At 38.3% G+C, this 25,546-nt stretch overlaps 1 protein-coding gene across 2 annotated transcripts in view; it reads right to left on the reverse strand.

Moving 5' to 3' along the window:
* LOC127424425 (FYVE, RhoGEF and PH domain-containing protein 1-like) overlaps nucleotides 1-25,546 on the reverse strand; it is a 79,006-nt gene that overhangs the window by 50,687 nt on the left and 2,773 nt on the right. The gene's annotated exons all lie outside the window — the stretch shown is intronic.

Here is a 25,546-nt window from a genome sequence, read left to right on the forward strand (position 1 = left end):
GGTATGCAGTGGGGTCCAAAATTCTGAATCCACATTGAAAAGCTCTCATTTTATTTTTCACCTAATGCTGGAAATAAACTGAAATATTGTAGGACAAGAATGTATAATGAATAAAGTTGTTGAAGGGAGCTCAAGTTAATGTTTTGTGAAATCTTGGCTGCAGGACATACAGTGAGGTAAATATGCGCAGACAACCATAATAAGTTAACTTTACTCAATTAATTGAGTAAACTCGTTGCCACAATTATATTGAGTAATGGTGTCTCCATAACTTGTATAATTAAGTTCACTTTACTTGGTGCTCATGTAGAATGAACTTAACTATTTAAGTTAAGGTAACTAGATGTAAGTAGACTTAACTCAGATTTGCTATTTAAATGTTGTTTTTTCAACTTAATAACTTTAATTAAGGTCATACAATTACACAGCTTAAATAATGAAGATAAAAAAATTCTAGTTCGATCATCAAATAAACGTATTTCTCACACAGAAATGCATATATGCCTGTACTTCAGTTGAACATGATTGTGTTAACATTTACATTTACATTTACATTTATTCATTTGGCAGACGCTTTTATCCAAAGCGACTTACAAGAGAGGAAAACATAAGCGAATCATCTTAGGAGACAGTGGTATGAAAAGTGCTGTATTACAAAGTAACACTAGCATCATAATAGTATTCAAAACAGAATAAAGTGCAACAGAATTTTTTTTTTTTGTTTTTTTTTAATGACTGGTTAAGTGCTCATGGACAGGGTTAACAGGGTCCAACTTGACCAAAGGGGACACAGATCACCCTTATGGTGACATCACATAAAACTATTTGCAACAAAACAACATAAATAATACTACAAAGAGCTAAAACCTCTATGGATTCTTAATAACAACGATTAAAATGTCCGCATAGGTTCCCTTTGACCAAGGAAACATAATTAAATAATTCAAGCGCACAGCACTGTGGTTATTCCCCATAGCCTCAGTTTTGTACTCAACAGTTTGAGTTATCAACACTTAAAATATTAAGGCTATGGATTTTTAGAAAAAATAATTTAAAGGAACTTAGATATTCAAGTTATGTGCCCAAATCTTGACATTTCAAGTAATGTTAAATTAAGCAACTTGATTTTTCCAGTAATGACAACATTAGGGTTTACAGTGTGATTGAAGAAATGCTTCTACCGTTGGCATAAACAACTGCAAAATCATCCAGATGGGTTTCAAGCTGGATTAACATTTCATAGGACATAGAGTAGAGACTAAGACCTGAATAATGAATTCTGACACAGCATATAAAAGTGTGTCACAACAGATCCTCTGTCAGAGTGACATCAGGTAAAAGAGGTGCTTGCCTGACCTTTCAGGTCACACAATTCACACATAGCTTCCCTCAAGACATGACACTTCATCATGCTATTACGTGCATTCTGGGCTCATTTGTGATGGGTGTATGTCCCTGTTGTCTAAATAATCCTCTCTCAAAGAGAATGATTTGGGATTACATGACACCAAGGCAGTGTATCATTCTTGCCCCATATCTCACTGTCTGTCAAGCTTTTTTCCAATCCACACAGTCCCTAACCAGTGTTCATTGCTCCCTACACAGTCAGTGGGGGATATCTTTAGAAGTTCACTAAATTGTAGTTAGTCTCAGTTACTATTCACTTTCATTGTATGGAAGAAACATGTAATAAAAATGAACGGTGACTGAGACTAACATTCTGCCTAACATCTCCTTTTGTTTTCAGTGGAATAAAGAAAGTAATATGAGGGTTAGCAAATCATTTTGTGTGAACTATCACTTTAATATGGCCAGATACCCTGTGGAGTACACTTCCCAGGGCACTATCAGGTGATTGAAACATACTCTGTCTCTTTCTCTTGCAATTTCCTCACCCCTGCTGGGTCAACAGTGCTGTTGCTCTCTCAGGCCCTGGCGCAGGTTGTAGGCTGTAAATGGAGAGATTTACCCCCTTGATTTCCCCAGAGAGAAGGCCATCTGCCTACTGTCACCTTGCCCATTACTGCAACTTCTATTCAGTGCGCATGCTCGCTGACAATAGCACGTTTTAATGCCAGAGCGCACTTAAGACACAGGCAGGCAAACAACATTCATATTTATGTTTATTAAAAGCTTGCACTGATTATGGCATGCCGGCTTTACTAGTATTCGCCCCATTCGTGTGTTGATGAACTGCTTGCTCTTACAAGATTAACGACTATCATGAAGCCTGAGTGATTCCTACATATTGACATTTATAAATGACTCCTTGCCTGAGTGTTACTTCCTGGTTACTCTTCACCTCGCTGTGTCTATGCTGGATGTGTGACTTTGTTTACATTGTGTGAACCTCAAGCCTTGTAGTTTATACCAACCTTCCTGTTGAAAGAAGTAACTCCCCTTTATGCCAGCTTAAGTTCTCTGTTTTCGGCAAGTGTTGTTTCCAGTTATGGTTCCGTGCCTACTACTATTGCCCTGTGTTTGACCTAAGTCTATTGTCAAAGACTTTATTCCTATCCTGTGACTCCCTGTATACACAGCGTACCTGTTTCTCCTGAGTTTCCTTTAAACTCCCGCATTTGGGTTCATCACAACTCCCGCGTGGTGTCGTTACAATAAGTGCACATAAAGCTGCACTTCAGCTGTGCATGTTCACATTGAAAAATTACATGGATTGAACAGGATCCAATTTCACCAAAATGAACACTAACTTAATGCTGACTTTACACAAAACAACTACTTACAGTAAAAAAAACATCAGTTATACTAAGACAAGATAAAATCTCTATGAATTCTTAATAACCAATTAAATGCCCTAATAAGTTCCTTTTGGCCAAACACACATACTTAAATTATTCAAGTGCAAAAGTTTTATGGGTATTCCCCACAACCTTAGTTCTGTACTTGATTGTTTGTGTTTGTAGTACTTGATGTTAACTTTTTTTTTTTTTTTTTTACATTTGTAGACATTTTATGTATAAATAAATTGATACAATACTTTATGTATACATTTATTAAAATTATCTTTAGAGTTGTAAATGTACACTTGTGTGTAGCTTAAGGTCATAAAAAAACAAAAAAACAAAACTTACAACAGTCCCTTTGGATGAATATAAAAGAGTTGTAAGGCAGTTCACTGGTAGTTTGTTAGCAACAGGAAGGGTGAGCTAAGGGTTAATGGGGTTGACCTTCCCTCTGCATTCATCAGACTTTTATTGGCCTCTCGGCAAACACATCACCTTAGAGTAATTAACAACACACACTCTGTACATGGGGCTAGTGCAGAGTGAATTTAAAGTGCTACACACTTCATTATTTTATATGACTTTTGGATTTTACATGGCTGCAAGCAACTGAAACTAGGTTAGAAACAAAATAATTTCATCTGTATGTAGCTCCCATGTTGCTGGTAAACCTGAGCTATATGTTTGGAATAGCTCTAACATACTAATTGTATTATTTCTGCAGTAAGCATGTATACTGTGTGCAGCATGCATATTTCTGTTCGGATAAGCATACTGCCATCCTAGTATTCTGAAGTATGCAGGATTTACTGTATACTGTGCGTATTATGCTAATTTTCTCTTCGGAACAGAATACTGCCATACTAGTATTATTCCTGCACTATGTACTGTATTCTATGTGTAGTATGCAAACTTTATGTTCGGATAAGCATACTGCCATACTTGTGTTATTTCTCCAGTATGTACCTTTTATTGTGTGTAGTATGAAATTCCCTGATCTAAATAGCATACTGCCATACTAGTATTATTTTCACAGAATGCAGAATGTACAGTATACTGTGTATAGTATGCAAACTTTCGGTATGAAATAGTATACTAGTTTTCTTTCTGCAGATCCCAGGATGTACACCGTGTGTTGTATATTAACTTACTGTTTGGAATAGCATACCACTTGTATTATTTCTGCAGGATGTGTGTAGTATAAGATTTTCTGATCTAAATAGCACACTGCCATACTAGTATTATTTTTGCAGTATGTACTGTATCATACTAGTATTATTTCTGAAGTATGCATCATGTACTGTACTGTGTGTAGTATTACATTTTCTGTTCTAAACCGCATGCTACCATTCTAATTGTATTATTTCTACAATACGCAGGATGTACAGTGCATTCAGAAAGTATTGAGACCCCTACGTTTTTTTTTTACCTTTTTGTTATTTTGCTGCCTTATGCTAAAATGCTTTAAATGATTTTTTTTTCCACATCAATCTACACTCCATACCCCATAATGACAAAGCAAAAACCAGATTTTTGATAACTTTGCAAATTTATTAAAAAGAAAAAACTGAAATATCACATTGACATAAGTATTCAGACACAGTACTTAGTTGAAGCACCTTTGGCACTGATTACAGCCTCAAGTCTTTTTTGGTATGATGTGACAAGCTTTGCCCACCTGGATTTGGGGATTTTTCTGCCATTCTTTTCTACAGATCCTCTCAAGCTCTGTCAGGTTGGATGGGGATCATTGATGGACAGCCATTTTCATATCTCTCCAGAGATGTTCTATTGGGTTCAAGTCCGGACTCTGGCCGGGCCCTTCAAGGACATTCACAGAGTTGTCCCTAAGCCGCTCTTGTGTTGTCTTGGCTGTGTGCTTAGGGTCATTGTCCTGTTGGAAGGTGAACCTTCAGCCAAGTCTGAGGTCCTGAGTGCTCTGGACCAGGTTTTCATTAAGGATATCTCTGTATTTTGCTGCGTTCAGCTTTCCTTCAACCCTGGCCAGTCCCCCAGTCCCAGTCACTGAAAAACACCCCAACAGCATGATGCTACCAGCACCATGTTTAGGCCGTTGGGATGGTATTGCGCAGGTGATGAGCAGTACCTGGTTTCCTCCAGACATGACGCTTGGAATTGAGGCCAAACAGTTCAAACTTCATTTCATCACACCAGAGAATCTTGTTTCTCACTGTCTGAGAGTCGTTTAGGTGCTATTATGCAAATTCCAAATGGGCTTTCATGTGTTTTGCACTGAGGAGGGCTTCCATCTGGCCACTCTGCCATAAAGCCCAGATCAGTGGAGTGTTGCAGTGATTGTTGTCCTTCTGCAAGTTTCACCCATCTCCACACATGATCTCGGGAGCTCAACCAGACTGACCATCGGGTTCTTGGTCACCTCTCTTACCAAGGCCCTTCTCCCCCGATTGCTCAGTATGGCTGGGCAGCCATCTCAAGGAAGAGTCCTGGTTGTTCCAAACTTCTTCCAGTTAAGAATTATGGAGGCCACTGTGCACTTAAGAACCTTCAATGCAGCCAAAAGAAAATTTGTAGCCTTCCCCAGATCTGTGCCTTGACACAATCCTGTCTCTGAGCTATGCAGACAGTTCCTTTGACCTCATGGCTTGGTTTGTGCATTTTCAGCTGTGAGACCTTTATATAGACAGGTGTGTGCCTTTCCAAATCATGTCCAATCAATTGAATTTTTGCCACAGGTGGACTCCAATAAAAGCGTAGAAACATCTCCAAGATGATCCAGAGAAATGGGATGCACCTGAGCTAAATTTCAAGTGTCATAGCAAAGGGTCTGAATACTTATTTCAATGTGATATTTCAGTTTTTCTATTTAATACATTTGCAAAGTTATCAAAAGTCAGGTTTTTGCTTTATCATTATGGGGTATGCAGTGTAGATTGATGTGAAAAAAATAATCATTTAAAGCATTTTAGAATAAGGCTGCAACATAACAAAATGTGAAAATTAAGGGGACTGAATAATTTCTGAATGCACTGTATATTGTGTAGCATGCAAATTTCCTGTTTGGAAGAGTATACTACTTGTATGTGGTGATGTGGGCATGGCCGAGCGATGGCCTCGCTCTCCACAGACAGGAGAGGGAGAAGGGTAAGGATTGACACCTGAGGGGAAATTATCTCTAACAGCTGTTCTGTGTTACAGTGAGAGCTGGAGGGGGATAAAAGGGCAGTCCACACTGCCGGAGGGGGTAGAAAGCAACACAGGAACCTGACTGTGTGTGTGATCGGTTGTGCTGAAAAGCCATCAGTGTGTGTGTTTATACTGAAAAGTATCAAGAATAAAAGACTCTCTCACCGAATTGTTTGTCCGGCTCCTGCTTCCTCGAAAGTTAGAGATTTGTCACATTGTATTTCTGCAGTGTGCAATATCTATACTGTATGCAAAATAAAAAAATAATTTTATCTGGATGACTTATTATATTTCTCAAAGTGTGCAATATAAAGCATACTACTTGGAATACTGATTTTACACAATGCAATGTGCTCAACACTCCATTTCCAGTGTGAAGCATACACCAGACGTAATTACAGACACAATTTTAAACGTCTCTTCCTTGACTTATTTATTCGCACTCCCAAGCATTTAACATTTTTATTCAATTACGAACACGGAATAATCTCTGTTTTGTTTGCATCACATGGTGAGGTCATGTAACTACAATGTATTATAATATTACTTGAAATGTTGATCACTGCATATGTCAAATACAAACGTTGATCATTGCTTAGTTGCAAAATAAATATGTAGACTAATAAGAATCATTACAGAGTTCATGTGTCTCGTGGTGATGTACAGGAAGTTGTGTGTGTGAGCGGTGCAGGGCTGAATGAGGCCTTGAGAGTCTCCGCTGTTTGCTTGCTGACATGTCAAACTCACTCCCAGAGGGCTGGATTTGTTACGCCTCCTTTACAAGATGTCTAACAACACTCTCAGATAGAGGGGGCTGCTTGTCTGCTTACTTGTGATAATACTCAAATAATCAAAAACATGATTAATAATATCCGGTCCTGTGAACACAATTTGCCGTTAGCATTTAAAGTATCATTCAGTTTTGAGCATGCCGACAACAAATAGGGCTAAATTTTGCAACTCAGAATCACATTAAGGCCTCCTCACATGAAATTGAAGAACAAACATGTGACATCATTTAGAACAAAATCTGGCCAAAAAGGTGTTTTTGAGTTAGTTTTGGTGGTTTGCAACAGCTCGCCAGGGCGAACTTTCAGGAAAACTTCATACTGGCTCCTAAACAACTTCTTACTGCCATTGGTCCACATCATCTGCATGTGTGACCTGGACCTCCACCTACTGTTAAGATCAGTCAACATGAACACACCGGCGAGCAGATTTACCAACATCTGTATGATCGGTCGCACAGAGATATTTTACAAGACCATGCATGCAATTTATGTGTAATTAGTCTACAAAAGGAATCAAATCAACTCAAATACTCTTAAGTGCCCATTCACACTTTTGTTTGATCTGTTGCATCACTCATGTGCCATCTGCAGCCTCAAGCCATTCATCTTCATTCTTTTGTCTGTATTCTACCCATTAACACACTTTTACAACTGAATGGTCACACAGTATGTCATTGCTCAGCTGTTCAGAACTTTTTTTTTCCCTCTGAGCGAAGATTAAGAATTTCACTGAATATGCTGGGGTCTTTATACTATACTGTAGAGCCGAGGAGGGCGGGGCCGGGCTGGAATGAGACACACCCGGTCCCCAATCAGCCTGATGGGGCGCGCGAGGGATAAAGGCGGCCGGGGACGACAGTTCGAGAGAGAGAGAGAATTGCAGGCAGCTGTACTGTGTGGTTTTTGGTTGTGTGTTTGTTTAAGTTGTTTATTAAATTATTATTTAAGTTGTCAAGCTGGTTCTCGCCTCCTCCTTTCCACTGAACCCCCTTACACTGGTGCCGAAACCCGAGAAGGAAGAGGGATTCCCGTCGCAGAGTCCTCGACACTGCCGTCCACCCAGGGGAGCGCTGCTGCCGTCCGACGGGGGACGGAGTAGCCCGACCACCCGGACGCGGGGAACGGCCGCCTTCCGCGAGGCGAGTGGGGACGGGACTCCCCGACCGCCTGGAGCGAGGGAGCCGCTGCCGGGGGTGGAGGAGTGCCCTGCCGTCCCCCGGGAACCCGGAGGGGTCGAGAGAAGACCGCTGTCCGTGGGGGGAGGAGGGAAGCGACTCCCCGACCGCCTGGAGTGGTAGGGCCGCTGCCAGGGGCGGAGGAGTGTCCCCACGGGACGCCGGGAACGCGGAGGGGCGTTCTGTCCGCTGGGGGTCGGAGGTCTGACTCCGGTCCGCCCAGGGAGGAGCGGCTGCAGTCCGCCTGAGAGGGTGGAGTAGTGATCGAGGACCACGCGACGGCGCATCAGAGAACCGGTGAGTTTCCTTTTCTCTCTCTCCTCTCTCTCTCTCTGTCGCCTTCCCTCGCCATTTTGTTTTATTGTTTTTCCCCTCCTGTCTCCTCCCAGGTCGAGGAAGGTGGGGATGACCCGCCGGCAGTCGGGGCGTAAGGCACGCCCCCCCCGGAGATGAAGGGTGGGGGATGTACGTCATGCCGGGGGCTCTCCAGCCTGAGGTAACGCCGGGAGGAGTGTAGAGCCGATTAGGGCGGGGCCGGGCTGGAATGAGACACACCCGGTCCCCAATCAGCCTGATGGGGCGTGCGAGGGATAAAGGCAGCCGGGGACAACAGTTCGAGAGAGAGAGCGAATTGCAGGCAGCTGTACTGTGTGGTTTTTGGTTGTGTGTTTGTTTAAGTTGTTTATTAAATTATTATTTAAGTTGTCAAGCCGGTTCTCGCTCCTCCTTTCGACTGAACCCCCTTACATATACCTACATTTTGCAAATGCTCATCGTACATCAAAATGAACACTAGGGGCGCTACAACAACAATGACTTTTATTCCCTTTCACATGAACCACAAGTAAAACGGCACATTATTAGGTCATAAACGCTTACTTTTTGTCCTGTTTCTCACACAATGCTATATTATGACATCAAAACACTTTTACTAATGTGCATGGCTTGTAAGGTGATACATTTTAATGTTTGCATTCCATAACCAACTACATTTACAAGGTTGTTCAAGTGCGATCAAATTGCGCGGTAGCTCAACTGATAGAGCATTGCACTTGCGATGCAAAAGACCGGGGTATGAGTACTGAAGAGAATGCAAGTCGACATGTGAGGCGAAAGTGTCATAGAGCACCACAAAATGATGTGGTTACTTCAGCATTTGTTTTTCATCTCACATTTTCTTTTTATAACACTATTGGTATATACATGCTATAAAATCAGTGGTCATGTTGTAATTACAATTTGGGCCAAATCTTCAGGTGTTTTCCAGTGGACTTTTTTAATAATAGGATCAAATGGGCAGATTCAATCCATATAAAATTTTATTGGCAAGACTTAATTGTACATTGCCAATGTTTTATTAGACACTATACATTCAGATATAAAAACATATTGAATGCTTAAGTTTAATTTGCTGAAATGTAAAATCTCAAAACTCTTATTTTTCTATGGCTGCCGTTCAGTCTATATTAGTATACCTGATTGTTGCTTGCTGAACAGGTCCTTCAGCCTCTATCGCGCACACGTTGAGGCTCTCTTGGGTGGTTTAGTTTTTGACACTGGTTCAGATGATGTGAGCATTTTAAGAGCATTTTCAGTCGATGTGAAGAAATACAGCAGCTTGCCCATATCTCTCACATGCCTGGTTCACCGCTTGCGGGTGAAGTCACCATTCTCCGTATAGTAAATCCACTCCCGTGTTTATTATGCCCGGGACATGCACTGCGTGTACTGAATGACATGCACAAATGTACACTGTACAAATGTGCCTGGGTTTGTAGCCTGTCAGGAACGGATACTGCATTAATTGCGTTTTTAACGCTTTAAACAAAAAAAATTATTTGCAGAAAATAACGTTAAATTTCCCAGCCCTATTTGTGTATTTATTAGAGTACAATAATATCAGAAATGTGTATTAAAGTAAAAACAGTCAATTTTGATTTCATGCTGACTGAAGAAAATAGGCGAAGTTGACTAGGGTATGATTCCTGATAAAAGGACATACTGTAGCTGTGGAGGAATTGATAAAACCTTCCATTTAAACTGCTAAGAGGATTTGGTTTTAAAAGAGCTCAAGATAACCAACATTTTCTATATACCTCTGCACTCCAGTCTTCTGAAATAACAAGCCTAATTATAGCATCTTTCTTTGGTAGCAAACCAGGTTGCAGATATTCAGCCTATGCTAGTGGTGCATGAGAGGTGAAAGATTTATGATATCATTGCTTTTTACTCAGAGTAGCTTCACTTATCTCTAGCTAAGGAAATCCATCTTGCTTTGGTCGCAGCATTCCACTCTTCAATTTCAATTCTGATGCTATTGTACATATAGATGGGTGCTTCTCTGCACATTCTGGAATGCAACAGCTTTGTTCAAGTCAGACAGGGAGGGATGTGTGATCAGTGATCTTTGACTTTGGCATTTCATAGTCTGAAATAGCTCTTACAAATGGAAGTCTTAAAGGGAAAGTTTACCCAAAAATTGTAATTCTGTCATCATTTACTCACTCTCAGGCTGTTTCAAACCCATATGATGTTTATTCTTCCATGGAACACAAAAATAAGTATTAGGAAGAATGTTAGTCTCAGTCACCATTCACTTTCATTGCATTTTTTAACCAAACAATGAGAGTGAATGGTGACTGAGCTAAGCATTCTTCCTTCTGTGTTTCATGAAAAAGTCATACGGTTTTGGAACAACATAAGTAAATGATGAGTGAATATTTTACATTTTTGGGTGAACTACCATGGAGCTGAGAGGGCTCAATGTTGTAAACATTAGTGGAAAAACCAATATGTCATGCAGGCTGATTAATGACCTATATTTGACTATTTTGTAGCCGCTTGGTCAATTAACATTCATAGACATAATCATTTCGACCGACACAGTAATAGTGGTGAACCACTATTAAATATGATTCAGCTGTCCACCATATTGCATGGTTTTTGTCATATGAAGTCAACATGAAACGGCATTTACAACCCATTTTACTTCCGTAATGTGCTGCATTCCCAAGTGAAACAGGATATTCAATTGGAGAAAAAAAAAATGTAGACTTAATATTTTCATCTGGAACTGATTAGATGGAGAAAAGCGGTGTCAATATGACAAGTGGTTAGAGGGAAGGGTTGAAAAATGGCTTGGTGACGTCACCGAAAAGGAAAGTTGCTTCAAAGAGGGAGCAAGTAAGTACATTCTGATTAAAGATAACAAAAGACAAACTTATTTTGATGAATTGTGCACAATACGACCAGAAATAATGTATGTATTGATAAAGTAAATAGGTTTCATTTTGATTTCATATTGACTCTAAAAGATGAGATGCACACGTGGACCTGGATACTGACCACATGAAAAATGCTACATGAATGGGAAAATCCATGGAATGCCACTGCACAGACATCTCTCATTTCTCACTGTTGGAAAAGAAGTGGTTAAGAGGTCACGTTTTTTGCCTGTCTTCTCGCATTACGTTTTCTGCTGTTGAGAGGCAGAGATGCGTCTCCCCCGCCCCCTCCCCAGACACATTCGTCTCTCTCATGAGCCGTCTAATCAGCGTGTGATTTTGAGACCCATCTCTGTATTTATTTATCAACCCCTCCCCGTTTACTTGAGCAGATTAAAGCGTACAGGATTTGAGTGAGTAGCTTAAAGCTCTCTTTCCGACTCCTCTCGAGCGATTAGAGCTTCTGTTGCTTGCTCTCTTTCTCCAGAGTCCTGCCACGTTGCCCATGGTTTCAAAGGCAGCACGACATTCCCACATGCTGACATAGTGACACAGTCTTTGCTTTCGTCTAAATTTTCCTTCTGCTTTCCTCACTTGTCTATTCAAATGACTGCTTGCTCTTGTACAATAATGAACTAAATTCAGTTTTCAGCAAATGGTCATTGAAAGGAGGTGTTTCAGGGGGTTCACCTCTTTAGAAAATGTTGACTGAAAATGTTGAACTGAATATTATATAAGCTGAATATTATGAGTCATTTTATTTTAGTTTGTTTTGGTTTTTGCATTCTGTTACCAAAATTTAAGACATGTCAAACTGTAGTTTCATGATTTGTGTGATTTTTACTATTTTCCGGGTTCTGGAAGTAAAAGTCTTTAAACGGTAGGTCTGTCTTTAAAAACCTTTTAAAGACAGACCTATCGTGAGTTCAGAACAGGGGTCGGCAAACTTTTTGACATGGAGTGCCATTTTTTTTATTTTCCTGGTCAATGGCTGTGCCACAAGTGTTTTATTTACTATTTTCCATCATTTTTAATTCAATTATGTCATGCGCAATGCTTAATGGGATTGTAGTTCATTCCCTGTGTTAAGTCTCGATTTTCAAAAACTTTTTTGTAAAAAATAAATCGGAAAAATACTTACTTTTGATTAAACCTACAGTATTTCCCCATAAATTAAAGTATAATTTTTTGAATAATTCTGATGATTCTTCCATTAACTTTGATTTGAATATTTGACTTTCCACAATTCTGTAAAAAGGGCTACTTCCTGTGAGTCACCATTTTAACAATTGTTCCACTTTCTGTAATTTTGTAATTAGTTGTAAATCATGAATATCATATTATAATATTGAACATCAATTCATAAGATTATGTCAAAATTATCATGCATGATTTTCATTGTTGTATGCAGTCAAGAAATTAAAAACCTCGGAGGTGACCAGGGTGTGCTGAGTGACTCCAGTCAGGCTTCCTAAGCAACCAGTTGGCCCGGTTGCTAAGATGGGTAGAGTCACATTGGGTTAACTTCCTCGTGGTCGTTATAATGTGGTTCTTGCTCTCGGTGGGGCATGTGGCGAGTTGTGCGTGGATGCCGCGGAGACCTAGCGCGTGGAGGGTCACGCTATTCTAGCGCGCTCAACAAGCAACGTGATAAGATGCGCGGATTGACCGTCTCAGACGTGGAGGCAACTGAGATTCGTCCTCCGCCACCCGGACTGAGGCGAGTCACTACACCACCACGAGGACCTAGAGCACATTGGAAATTTGGCATACCAAATTGGGGAGAAAAGGGGAGAAAATAAAAAAACTCGAGGTGGGACAGGTCAAAATCACATGCTATGTTCATTGTGTGTCAAATAACAGTTTATTTAACATACACTGCCTGGCCCCAAAATAAAGTCGCATACCCTAATATTTCGTTTGACCGCCTTTAGCTTTGATTACGGCGCGCAGTCGTTGTAGCATTGTTTCGACAACCTTATGCAACGTTTATTTCCATCCAGAATTGCCTTCATTTTTGGCCGAGATCTTGTATTGACAACGAGAGAGTCGAACCACTCCGTAAAGTCTTCTCCAGCACATCCCAAAGACTGGGGTTAAGGTCAGGACTCTGTGATGGTCAATTCATGTGTGACAATGATTCCTCATGCTCCCTGAACCACTATTTCACAATTTGAGCACGATTAATTTTTGCATTGTTGTCCAGCAATATGCCCGTGCCGTCAGTGGAAAAACAAATCCAATGACGGGATAATCTGGTCATTCAGTACATTCAGGTAGCCATGAGCCATGAGTTCTACTGTTGATTTCTTTCAATGTGACTACACGGAGTTTTTTTTTTTTCAACCACATTTCTTCCACGAAGCTGACGGTTAACCACTATCCTTCCAGGTTTTAATAATGTGCTGGAGTTCTTAACCCAATTCCAGTGATTTCAGCAATCTTAGTTGTTTTCTTTGCTTGATTTAGCCCAATAATTTGCCCTTTCTGAAACACAGAAACATCTTTTCCACGATCACAGGATACGTCTTCTGACATGGTTGTTTAAGAAATGAGAAGCTACACACTGCCTCAGTTAGGGTTAAAAGATTTGTTGCCAGCTGAAACATATTAATCACTGCAATAATGATCCAATCACAGGCTCTTAAGTATCTGCTTATTTAAATCCAAACGGCAATTTTTTTATTTTTATTTTTATTATTTTGGGCAGGCGGTGTATATAATAGTTTTCACAATGAAGAAAGTGACTTGTCCCTTTAATGCTTTAAAAAGCAGTCATGAGACACCGTGTACTCCATTCACAATGCCATTCACAGTGTTTCCCTGTTAGCTACTCTCGGCCCAAGAGAACTACACAAGTCCCTGCTTATTACATTTGCTGTTGCATTTAAACAAATTGAATAAAGGTAAGAAGTAGCCACATGGTGCTGGTGTTTTTCACAGCAATCAGAAGGAAGGAAAGAGAAACGGAGGATGAGAGAACAAGAATAACATCTCGTTCTGTCACGCTGTCACTTTGTTCACAGCTAGCTAGCTCTCTCAGGCAGTACCTGCTAAAGACGCTTCACTCGGTCGACACTGCAATTAATCACATCTGCTTCAGGCTATCACACATCCATCATACACATTACTAACCAAAGGTTTACATAAGATATGACTTACAGTATTTGATAACTTCAATTTGAGCAACTAAAAGCAGAATATTAAATACTGAAAATACTGTTTAATATAGTTTTAAATTGGGTATACCATGTCAAACACACGAAATGTCAACTTCCCAGAAGTATTTCAAGTCTACTAACCCAATTATTAGGACTCTCTATTGCTTAGTGTGCAACATCATGGCCCTGTACCATGGTTCTGTACTGTGCACTCCAGCCAAACCTCAGAGGTTTCTATTTATATCCGTGAGTGGTGCATGTGTGACCGAAATGCTTGTCAGTCCTCTTTGATAGCTACTGTATATTTCCTCATAGTTGTAACTATGTGCCACTGTGCTGTTAAGCTGTTAAGTTTCATGAAAATATGGACTCCAGTCTCCAAGCAGTCTTCCAACAGGATTGGAAAATTATTATATACTGAAATTACAATTATTAGGGCTGTCAATTTAATGATATAATATAAAAAATTGTGAAAAAAAAAAAAAAATTCACAATCAATCATGCCACTGACCTAAAGGTAAATTCTGTAATAAAATTTCATATATTCCTACCATCGGAGCAATTCAAACGTAAAATTCATGTGTTTTTCGAGTCGTGTCAGTAGAGGGCAGTTGAGCGTACTTAATAAAAAATTTCACAAGCAGCGCAGCCACAAAATGAGAGCACGGTAACACAGAACGTGTTTTTGCAGTCTGATCTCATGAACATTAGGTGACCATGACAAAATTTTTGCAAAACGAAATTACATGCTTCATTACATGTTTTGCTGCAGATTCCCAGTTAAATGTCCAGCAGGGGGCGTCAAAAGCAAGTTAAATGGTGTCATAATCAGACAAGATTTTTAAGGTAAATATTACATTTTAATGAGTAAAACGAACCTCCCTAACCTAAAACTTTAACCTAAACCTAGTTACCTAAAATATAGTGTCTTACAGTTTTTCTCAATCGCTTTGGCTCATTTATTGAAACAGTCTTAACATTCTCTAAACTGTAAGTGCAATTGTCACAACTGTTTTATGGTACATCACAACTCTATTGCATGTCTGCAATATGTAGTTAATTGGCCAATGCTACCAAAATGAAAAGTTTTTTTGTCATCGTGTGAGCCGTACTGGTCAAAATGTTTAGATGTTTTTTCACCATGGCAGTCAACCCTGGAAATGTTTGTTATATACAAATTTCACTTTTGTTCTACTTTTTTCTTGACACTGACTGTTTACTGAACTATACAAGAATGTCAGTTTTGTCTAGCTGAATGCTACTGCGTATCACACTGAGCTTTTTAGATACCGATTTCAACGGTAGGTAAAAGTTTACTGGGAAAAGTCAATACTGTACAATACTGTAGTACACAGAAAAAGGATATGCACATTTGTATGTATACAGTACATTCATTTTTGTAGCAATGTGTTACATGTAAACAGAAAATTCACATTTGCATGTCCATTTTTACACAGTTCTTACATGTAAAGTCATATATAGTGAACAGAAAATTGCCAAAAAATGACATCCATGCAAAAATAAAATAAAACACACAACAATGAAAAAAACATTACATGTCATAGATATTTATGGATATACATGTATGTCTGACAGATTTTGATAATTGAATGGATCATTTTGCATGTGATGGCTCACACGATGAAAGAATGTTTAGAAGTTGTGACGAGTGACAATTTCACTGAGAATCAAGCAGTAAACCATGTGCATTTAGTTATTGTGCAAATTGTAGACAATTGTACTTACTCTTTTGCACACATGTGCCAAAACACGTGCAATTTGCTTAAATGAATAACAAATTCAAATCAGGTGTGAACAAGAAACTAATTGTTCAGAGATCTGAACTTATTTTGAGAATTGAGCCAAAGCGATTGAGAAAAACTGTAAAAGCAAATGAGAGGTAAACAAAACAGACATCTTTACCCTTAACCAACACCTAAACCAGCCAGGTCTAAAAGCAAATGTGACATGAAAAGCACATTTTCTAAAGCAACCGCGTCATTTCTTGTCGCTTCCATGACAGTTTCGTCCCACGTGTCATCTTACTTGGCAAGGCTCAAACTGCGGTCTTCTGAGTCCAATGTCCAAGACTTTATCAGTGAGCTACCACGGAAGTTAATTACATAGGAATAAGTGTTGGCCTGTAATACAAGTGCTAAAATATATTGTTTTTCAAATGATACGTAACAATAAAAGTGTTTATGATGTCGTACCATAGAAGTGTGTGAGTAATAGTGCGAAAAATACGTGTATATAAAGACATAATCAGCCACTGTAGCTGTGATGCATGACAGTTGTTGTAATACCTCTAGTGTTAATTTCACCAGGGAACTGCAGCGAAACGTAGAACAAGGCACGTAAAAGTCAGTTAGCAAAAATGTAATTATATTCATGTTTATTCTATGAGACTAGGTCGGGTTCTGACAGCTGGACAAAGCACAACAGAATACAGGGATCTCAAAACGTATTTTCAAAGTTTCAACTACTTTTAACTTGACACAGCATCTTAAAAACACAGCATTTATGATGCTGAAAACCAGTGAGATGCTCCAAAAGTGTCTGTCGTATCCTGTGAGAGCAGGACAGATTGACAAACTCAATGCAAAATGGTTCAATGCAATGGGAATAAAACAAACATTATATTGACTTCTAAAGCCATGTTTTATACAGTCTAATCAATGCTTTAAACAAACACACACACACACACACACACACACACATATATATATATATATATATATATTCAGTTTCACTTTGAAATATAACCAGTAGATCTTTTGCTAATGCTTTACGTGCAGAAACTGTTGTTGCTCTGAACACCTGAAACAATTCAATCCTAGAGCTACAATCAAATCTAAATGATGGCTTTAACTTTTGAAACTCAGCTTGTGTTTATTTCATAACCTGCGCAGTATGAAATGTGCATGCAATTATAAATCAAAACCGAAAATATGTAAAAAGCAATAGAGGCAGATTTTTATGGGATTCTAACGAGAAACAGTACAGTAAAGCTTCATCAACACGGCTCCCAAAAGCTCCATTGACTCCACTGTTTATTTCCCCAATGGTTCCAAATCATATTACCCTACAATAATACAGAAAGCGTAGACCATAGGTGAACATTACACAAGGCTGATAAATCAACATGCTGAAATGAAACCGTAATCAAGTGAACTCTTGGTTGCCTTTTCCCTTTGTGTTTGCAATTTGGGCCTATTTAATAAAAATGTACTAATGAGAAGGACAGAATTGTTCTTTTTCCAAATTAATCCATTTAATTTACAGTCGAATGTGCTTATGGAAATGGTAACAAGTAAACATGTTGGGGCCAGTTCACACAGGATGCATTCTTGCGTTCCGTCTATACCATTTCTTCATTGTTGGGCTTAGGCCACGTCCACATAAATACATTTTTATTTGAAAACGCATTGATTTTGCCACGCTTATGCGCCTCTAATCCAAACATCGAACAGTGTTTTCTTCCACCTAAAACTCAGAGTATCTCTAGCAGACTCTAAGACTACATACTTTGGAAAACAATGATGCTGAAAACGGATTAGTATGGATGTGGCCCTAGTACAAATGCGCTAAATGTCTTTGGCTGTTATGCAGCATCTCACTGTTTTGTTTTGTTTTCAGCGCCTTGCCTTCAGCGCTGTGTCTTTAAGATGCTGTGTCAAGTTATATTCTTTTACATATGGACCAACATATGGCCACTGTTTATATTAGCAATAGAAATTAATGCATCTATGAATGTGCATTTGCACACTAGCTGTTTTTAATGAAAGAATGTGTCTGGTGTGAAAAGCCCCTTAGGCTGTTTACATACACTTGAGGTCTGGGACGTAACTCCATTTCTATATCCAGTGATGGGAGATGGGTTTGTTTTTTTTTCAAATCACTAACCACTAAATATGAGCAATAGTAATAGATGCTAGCCTTAACAAACACCACTAATTACCCATTTTGAATGAATAATTACTGAATATATCAAAATATATCAAAATGTGCAAACATACAATTATTTCACAATTTAGAATATTAGAAATTAAGACACATTTCCGAATGGAAACAGCCACCTTCAATCTAATCTCTTCACCAGATGGATTTATGAAATGGTGGTATGTGGGCATTTATAAACGTCTTAATGGGTATGTCTGTTGAATTAAAGGCATAGTTCTGCTTGCATTGTTCCAAAGAATGAGGTCAGCTGAGCACTTACAAAGGCTAAGAATGAAGCTTTCAAAATGTCAATGTCATTGACGCTGCCAAAAAAAATCAGAACTTGTACAAAGAGATTTATAAAATGTAGAGAAAGGTTTTTATCCACAAATGAATTGCATGAAGACTTACTTGCAATTACCAACATATAAGAAGGTCTGACTAGGCTATGCACAAGACCTGTTACTCAGCCAAGAAGATCAAACAATGACTATAAAGTGCAATGTTGACCACCCTCTAAATAACCGGCCTGGATTCCAGAAATATTTTTCGCATTCATTTTTCTACATTGATTATCCCATTTCTAAAATATAAAGGTAGCTTTATATTTTCATGTATAAAGACCCATTTATACTGTTTGAAAAATAATAAGCGTGATATTATAAAAATTATAAAGACAGACAACATGTTGTTTGCAAAATGAAATAACTGACATTTAAATTGTCATTGTACTAAAGCCAAAAATCGAAAATATTTACTTTATTTTAAGTAGGCTGTGTATCTTTTTTATACACACTCTAAAAAAAATGCTACATATATAAACCTGAAAATAAAACATTTCAACTCAATTATAATTCATTTATATAGAACTTTTCAAAAACATTCTGATTAACACTTTTGATTAAAGGTCCACATTAATACACTAGTTAAGCATGAATAAGACAATAATTAATACATAACTGAATGTAGAGTAAAGCTATCTTAGCAATAATTTGAAACTTATTACACATCTTGGTAGCACTTTAAAATAAGGTTGCATTTGTAAACATTAGTTAATAACATAAATTAACATGAACTAACAATGAACAATACAGACAATGGAGGCGAGTCACTACGCCACCACAAGGACTTAGAGCGCATTGGGAATTGGGCATTCCAAACCGGGGAGAAAAAAAAAACAGAACTAACCTCGGACCATCGCTTCATGACATCTACATAATCAGGTCAGGCACTGTCAAAAAACGGTCATCTGGACTCTTAAGTATCGTCAGTTTAAAGCCACATGTTTTTGAAAATGTGGAAATTGAAAACAGGCGAATAGGGGAACACTTCTGCGTTCAGGAAAAAGGTGGATAAGTAGAATTTCTGAGTGAAGGGAGACCAACTCCTTTGCGTCATCTGCAGCGTTTAGGAATCGGCAATCGCTGCTGAGCTCTTTCGGCGGAATTTACATTTTCATGATAATGGCGACTTCTTCTCTGATTGGATCTCTCTTTAGGATTGTGTGTAGTGTAGGCCCAGTACTTGACTGGGAATACATTAAACACGTTTTTTTTTTTTTCGTTTTTTTTTTTTTCACACTGACTTGTGACGTCTACAGAAGAATATACCACCACTTATCAACCTCTGAGCTCTCAGTAGATCTGTCTTGAAAGGTTTATATGTAATCATTAAAAATCAATTTGTCAATGTATTTGTAAAATGTACTGTATGTGATTTTCACTTCGGAACCAGACTCTTGTGCTCTGTTGCACAGCAATCAAACTAGGACAAGGTAAAGTAAACATACTGTATCTCTGCACAGTATTTATAAAAGAGGCCAACAGGGTCACGAGCATGGGTCTGTTTTGCATGCAGGACTTCCTAAAGCAAAATCTGGGTTAGAGAGCCACTAAGAGCCCATCTCCTTCCCAACCTATATATGGATAGATCTTGCACACTGTTTCTTTAACAGCGCTCTTGAGATTTACAGGGAGTTTGGCTCATTCACACAAGTGTTATTCTACACAGAGCGCCAGGCCGAGCAGCCAGACAGACTTCCTACTCATCTACCGAGTTGGCTGTTGACCAATGAGAACTGCTGCGCTTTCACGCTGTCATTATAACAGCTCTTAAAGCTGAAGTGGATATTTTTTCGAAGTACTTCTTCCTATCCCAGCTAAAAGTGATAGTTCACCCAAAAATGAAAACTGTCATCATTTATTCACCCTCATGTTGTTCTAAAACAAAACAAAAAACTTCCGTGGAACACAAAAGGAGACGTTACGCACAATGTTAGCCTCAGTCATCATTCACTTTCATTGCATCTTTTTTCCATACAGTGAATGTGAATGGTGACTGAGGCTGTAAGTCCCCCCTAACATTCTTCCTTACATTTCCTTTTGTATTCCACAGAAAGTCATACAGGTTTGGAACGACATGAGGAGGAGTAAATGATGATAGATTATCATTTTTGGGTGAACTAACACTCGATTTTAGCTGAATAAGCCGTACTTTTCTTGCTCACAGCTACTCATGACATCTGTCTGGGAGGAGACAAGATTGTTTTTAAGAACTATGTGACAATAATCAGGGGAATTGTGGGGTTTGATTGTAGGCAGGCCGTGTTGTTACATAGATAAACACACCCTTTCAGGAACGGACAGATCCAAGTTTTTTGCAACATCCCTCACATTCCAACATTTTCCAGCAAAAGTCCTTCACCCAAACCAAACAGACGCAGAGACAGAGCAAACATGGTGTAAAATACGATTGCTGCAATTATTTCTGCAACAGAATAATACATTTGTAAAATAAAGGCAGGCACTATGTTCAGAAAACATGGTACAGTAATGGTATCAGATGGTATTACCATGGTATTTTGATAGATAACATGCTACTGAATGATTACCATATTCGTATACCATTGTATTAACATCCTCTATGGTACTCCAAGGTTTTCAAACTGGGGGCTGCAAGGGGGTGCTAGGTGGTCCACGGAAAATTTCATTGAAAGAAAAAAAGTGTTAAATGTAAAAAAGTAATTTTTTACAGACTTTTTTACATTATTACCATTTAATCGAAATGTTTCTCTTGAGACTCCCCCAGCCACTGCGTCAGGAAGGGCATCCGGCGTGCCAAGTCAAATATGCGGATCACAGATGGTCCGCTGTGGCGACCCCTAACGGGAGCAGCCGAAAGAAGAAGAAGAATCTAAATGTTTCTCTTCAGTTTTATACATAAACATCATTCAATTATTGGGTAAAAATAAAGTTCCGCTGTCAATGTACTACAAAGTAGGCTAAATGTTTTCCAGATAATTAGGAATGCGATGTACGGATATTACAATTTTTGGCATATACAATACTGATTTGAAAAAAAAAAAAACGATAGGCCGATACCGATATTTTGCCACATACAGTACTCACCTTATTTTGTCATCAGATCGATGTTTACTTAGGAATTGTGCTTTAAAAATGTCCAAAGAGGTACAAAAGCTATTTTATTGTTAAAAAAATAATTTCACTTGAACATGGATCTGTTGAACACACGACAGGCCAAATGAAAGATAAGTACAAGGGGGGATAAAAAGGTTATTTTGCACTTCTAAAACATTTTTGCACTTCTGTTTTTGCATTTTATAGAACTCACATTTTACATATTATGACAGATTATTACAAATTCATATTATGAATTTTTATATTCGACATGCTTTACTTTTTCGGATTTCATTTATTTTGGTAGGTATTTCTTTATATTACGCACTGTAAAAATGACATTATATTTCATCCAGCTTATGGGGGTTTTTGAGTCACAGATTCTAAATGTGAATTACTTTTGCATCTACATAAAAACACATTAGACCAACAATATTCCCCTAAACATTGTCCCAACTAGCCTTACAGAGTTGTCTGAATGAACAATTTCATATTAAACATTATTGCTGATATGCAAGTTACCAGCATTTATTGCAGCATGAATAAATTATGCAACTGGTGTAATAGGCTTATTTTTTGCTGTTTGCTGACTTTATTCATGCTGTTATTGTTGTTTTTGGTTTCCACTGTTAGGTAATTGTTATGTGGTGATGTTAAGAGCTCATCTTTTAACTTTATGAGGTTTGTTGATTGTCACTGTTTATTGAGGTTAAAGGGATAGTTCACCCAAAAATTAAACTTCTCTCATCATTTATTCACCCTCATGCCACCCCAGATGTTTATGACTTTCTTTCTTCTGCAGAACACAAATTATGATTTTTAGAATAATATTTCAGCTCTGTAGGTCCATACAATGCAAATGAATGGGTGCCAAAATTCACAAAAAGGCATCATAAAAGTAATCAATACGAATTCAAAGTGTTTTAATCGATATATTCAGGTGTGATATGATAGGTGTGGGTGAGAAACAGATCAATATTTAAGTCCTTTTTTGCTAGAAATTCTTCTCCGTGCCCAGTAGGGGGCGGTATGCATGAAAAATGTGAATCACCAAAAACACAAGAAGAAGAATGTGAAAGTGAAAGTTAAAGTAAAGATTGACAAATCAAATTTATAGTAAAAAACGACTTAAATATTGATCTGTTTCTCACCCACACCAATCATAACAGTTCTGAAGACATTGATTTAACCACTGGAGTCTTATGGATTATTTTATGCTGACTTATGTGATTTTTGGAGCTTCAAAATTTGGCACCAATTCACTTGCATTGTGTGGACCAAAACAGCTAAGCAATTCTTCTAAAAATCTTCATTTTGTGTTCTGCAGAAGAAGGTCATACACATCTGGGATGGTATAAGGGTGAGTAAATGATAAGAGAATTTTCATTTTTGGGTGAACTGTTTTAGGGTTGAGACTGTGTGTCCATGTCAAACAATTGTTTGTACTGCCTTGCAAGCCATACCTTTTTTCAGAGGCAAAGATGGCAGTCGACTTCATGTTGTATTACGAATCGATAGTTGGCTGAACATGAAATTAGTAGTTCTCTCAAAAATAATTGTTGCATTTAGTGTACAAACAAATTCAAACTGACTAAAAGCAATTATTAAGACAATGGTTGAGAGCTACACTGAAAGTTGTACTGCGTCATGTTGCCTTTTTTTCTTTTGCTCAATAATTCCCTTTATACAGTGAGCAGAAATATATTATAAACTTAATACAACACAATAAAATAACGTAATTATAAAAAAAAAAACATCAGTTTTTCATATCAGCATTTTCGCAGATAAGAAAAACCAATGGTTTATATTGGTGGTTCATATCGATGGTCATAGCTGATGGTTTTAATTTGGTCAATAATTGGCCAGTACATCGCATCCCTACAGATGCATATGTCCAAATGGCAATTGGTACATCCATTACACATGTCCAAAAAAAAAAAGAAAAAGATACTACCACTGTTCCATATAAAAAAAAAAACAACAACAAATACACACGGTAATACCACAGTACTGGTACTGAGGCCTTCCTAACAAAAAAGTACTGTGGTGACTCAGAACATGATACACTGATGGATTTTAGATAGTAATACCATGGTATTACAACAATGGTACTGAATGATTATCATATTCATATACCATCGTCTTTCTTTACAGTACATGATACTTCATGGTACTTTTGAAAATACAATGTCCAAAAATAAATAAATAAACATGGTAATACCAAGGTACTTTTTTGTTAGTTCTGATCTCGCAAAGCCATCCTGAAGCAGAAATGGTTTGTTTCCAATTCATTTTAGTCCAGTCTGTTGAATCACATCAATGTGCAAAGCTTTCACATACACACAATCACATACACCAAGTATATGCACATGAAGTATCATCACAATACAATATGGCATTAAATTCCCCTTTCCTTTTCAAACCTTTGGGAAATGAAAATGATACAAAGAATGCACATGAATTCCAGCTCAATCTTTGAAGTCTGGCAACAAGGCCTCTTTTAAACAGCTTGTGACATAAACACAGTATCTGTAAATGTATCAACAGATGTTTAAGCTGTGATCAGATACGTCCGATACAGTTGTTATATCCATTATACCAAATGTGAATGTGTTTTAGGGTAACAACTTTCAATAAGAGGACAAACCCCCATGACCCCATCTGTTACTTTCATACACAATAAGGATATAAATGTTTCAAAACAGCAGCAGATTAAAACACTCCCACTCTATTTTTATGGGCAACAATGGAAAGTGATCCCGTTCTGTGGGTCCAAATCATTTTGAGAGATGGTTGAATGGTAATCCTCTTGTGTAGATCTTTCAACAGTAACAGACAGTGATTTCAATTCCAAATGCTTCCTTTATGAAGGTCAACATGAGATTATTCATGGTGTGCTGGGGTGAATTACTTTTATTGACTAACTGTCAAGCGAATTCAAACACAAACCTACTGCTGATGAGATATGCATTGCAGAACACCCATTTGCACAGCTATTGTAATCTGTTGTTTACTTCAAAACTGCATGCATATGACCCTTTACACAACAGATCTATGCCATTAATCTATGCCTTCCAATGCACCAAAAAGCCAAAACTACAAACATGTTTCTAAAAGCCAATGGTGGTCCCAAAGCCACTGCATTGCTCTGTATTTCAGACTTTAATTGGATTTCACAGTGCAGTGCTTAAGTAAATAGCCCAAACTGACAGACCCTCAAGGAACCAGACAGTAACAGGCACACACTTGAGTCCAAACATGGCAGTCTAGCACCAACATATAGCAATAAAATACAAGACAATTGGGCTCTGCTTCAAGGTCTCTGCTGTTGCCTTATCAGCAAGTGAGCAGTGGACCATGTGAATATCATTATAGGCACAGTGAACATCTGACGGCCTGCATCACGAACACTAAAGATGCCCGTTTCTGCATTTTTACAGTAAGATTATTGTGGCTCCTGCAAACTAAAACATCATATGCTGTCTTATCAGGTACTACTATACAGTCAACAGTCCCAAGAGAAACAGTATGCATGCTTCTTAGAGACAGTCATTTCTTCTCTTTTTAGAAGAATAAAGGTAAGATTACATGACAATCCAGAAAATGTCACTCTGAAACAGAGGGCATTGATTTAGTGACATGCTCTCCTGTAAGACAAACATTTGTGGTTACAGGCTAATACATTATGCGACTGTGACTGATGACCTTCTTCAAGCACATCCATTCAGAGCACAATTGCTTCTGCAATCTTGGCAGCATGTAGGATAAATAAGAAGAATGGTGGCGTGTGTGTGATTCAACCACGGTAAACATGCTGAATGTCATGGCAGGATTCAGTAGGGCTGCATTCGCAATGCATCTTCCATGTGCTCAAGCACCTTAAAAGAGTAGTTCACACTCATGTTACTCAGGCTTACGTTGTCAAATT

The sequence above is a fragment of the Myxocyprinus asiaticus genome, chromosome 33, assembly GCF_019703515.2.
Source record: "Myxocyprinus asiaticus isolate MX2 ecotype Aquarium Trade chromosome 33, UBuf_Myxa_2, whole genome shotgun sequence".
Lineage (NCBI taxonomy): Eukaryota > Metazoa > Chordata > Actinopteri > Cypriniformes > Catostomidae > Myxocyprinus > Myxocyprinus asiaticus.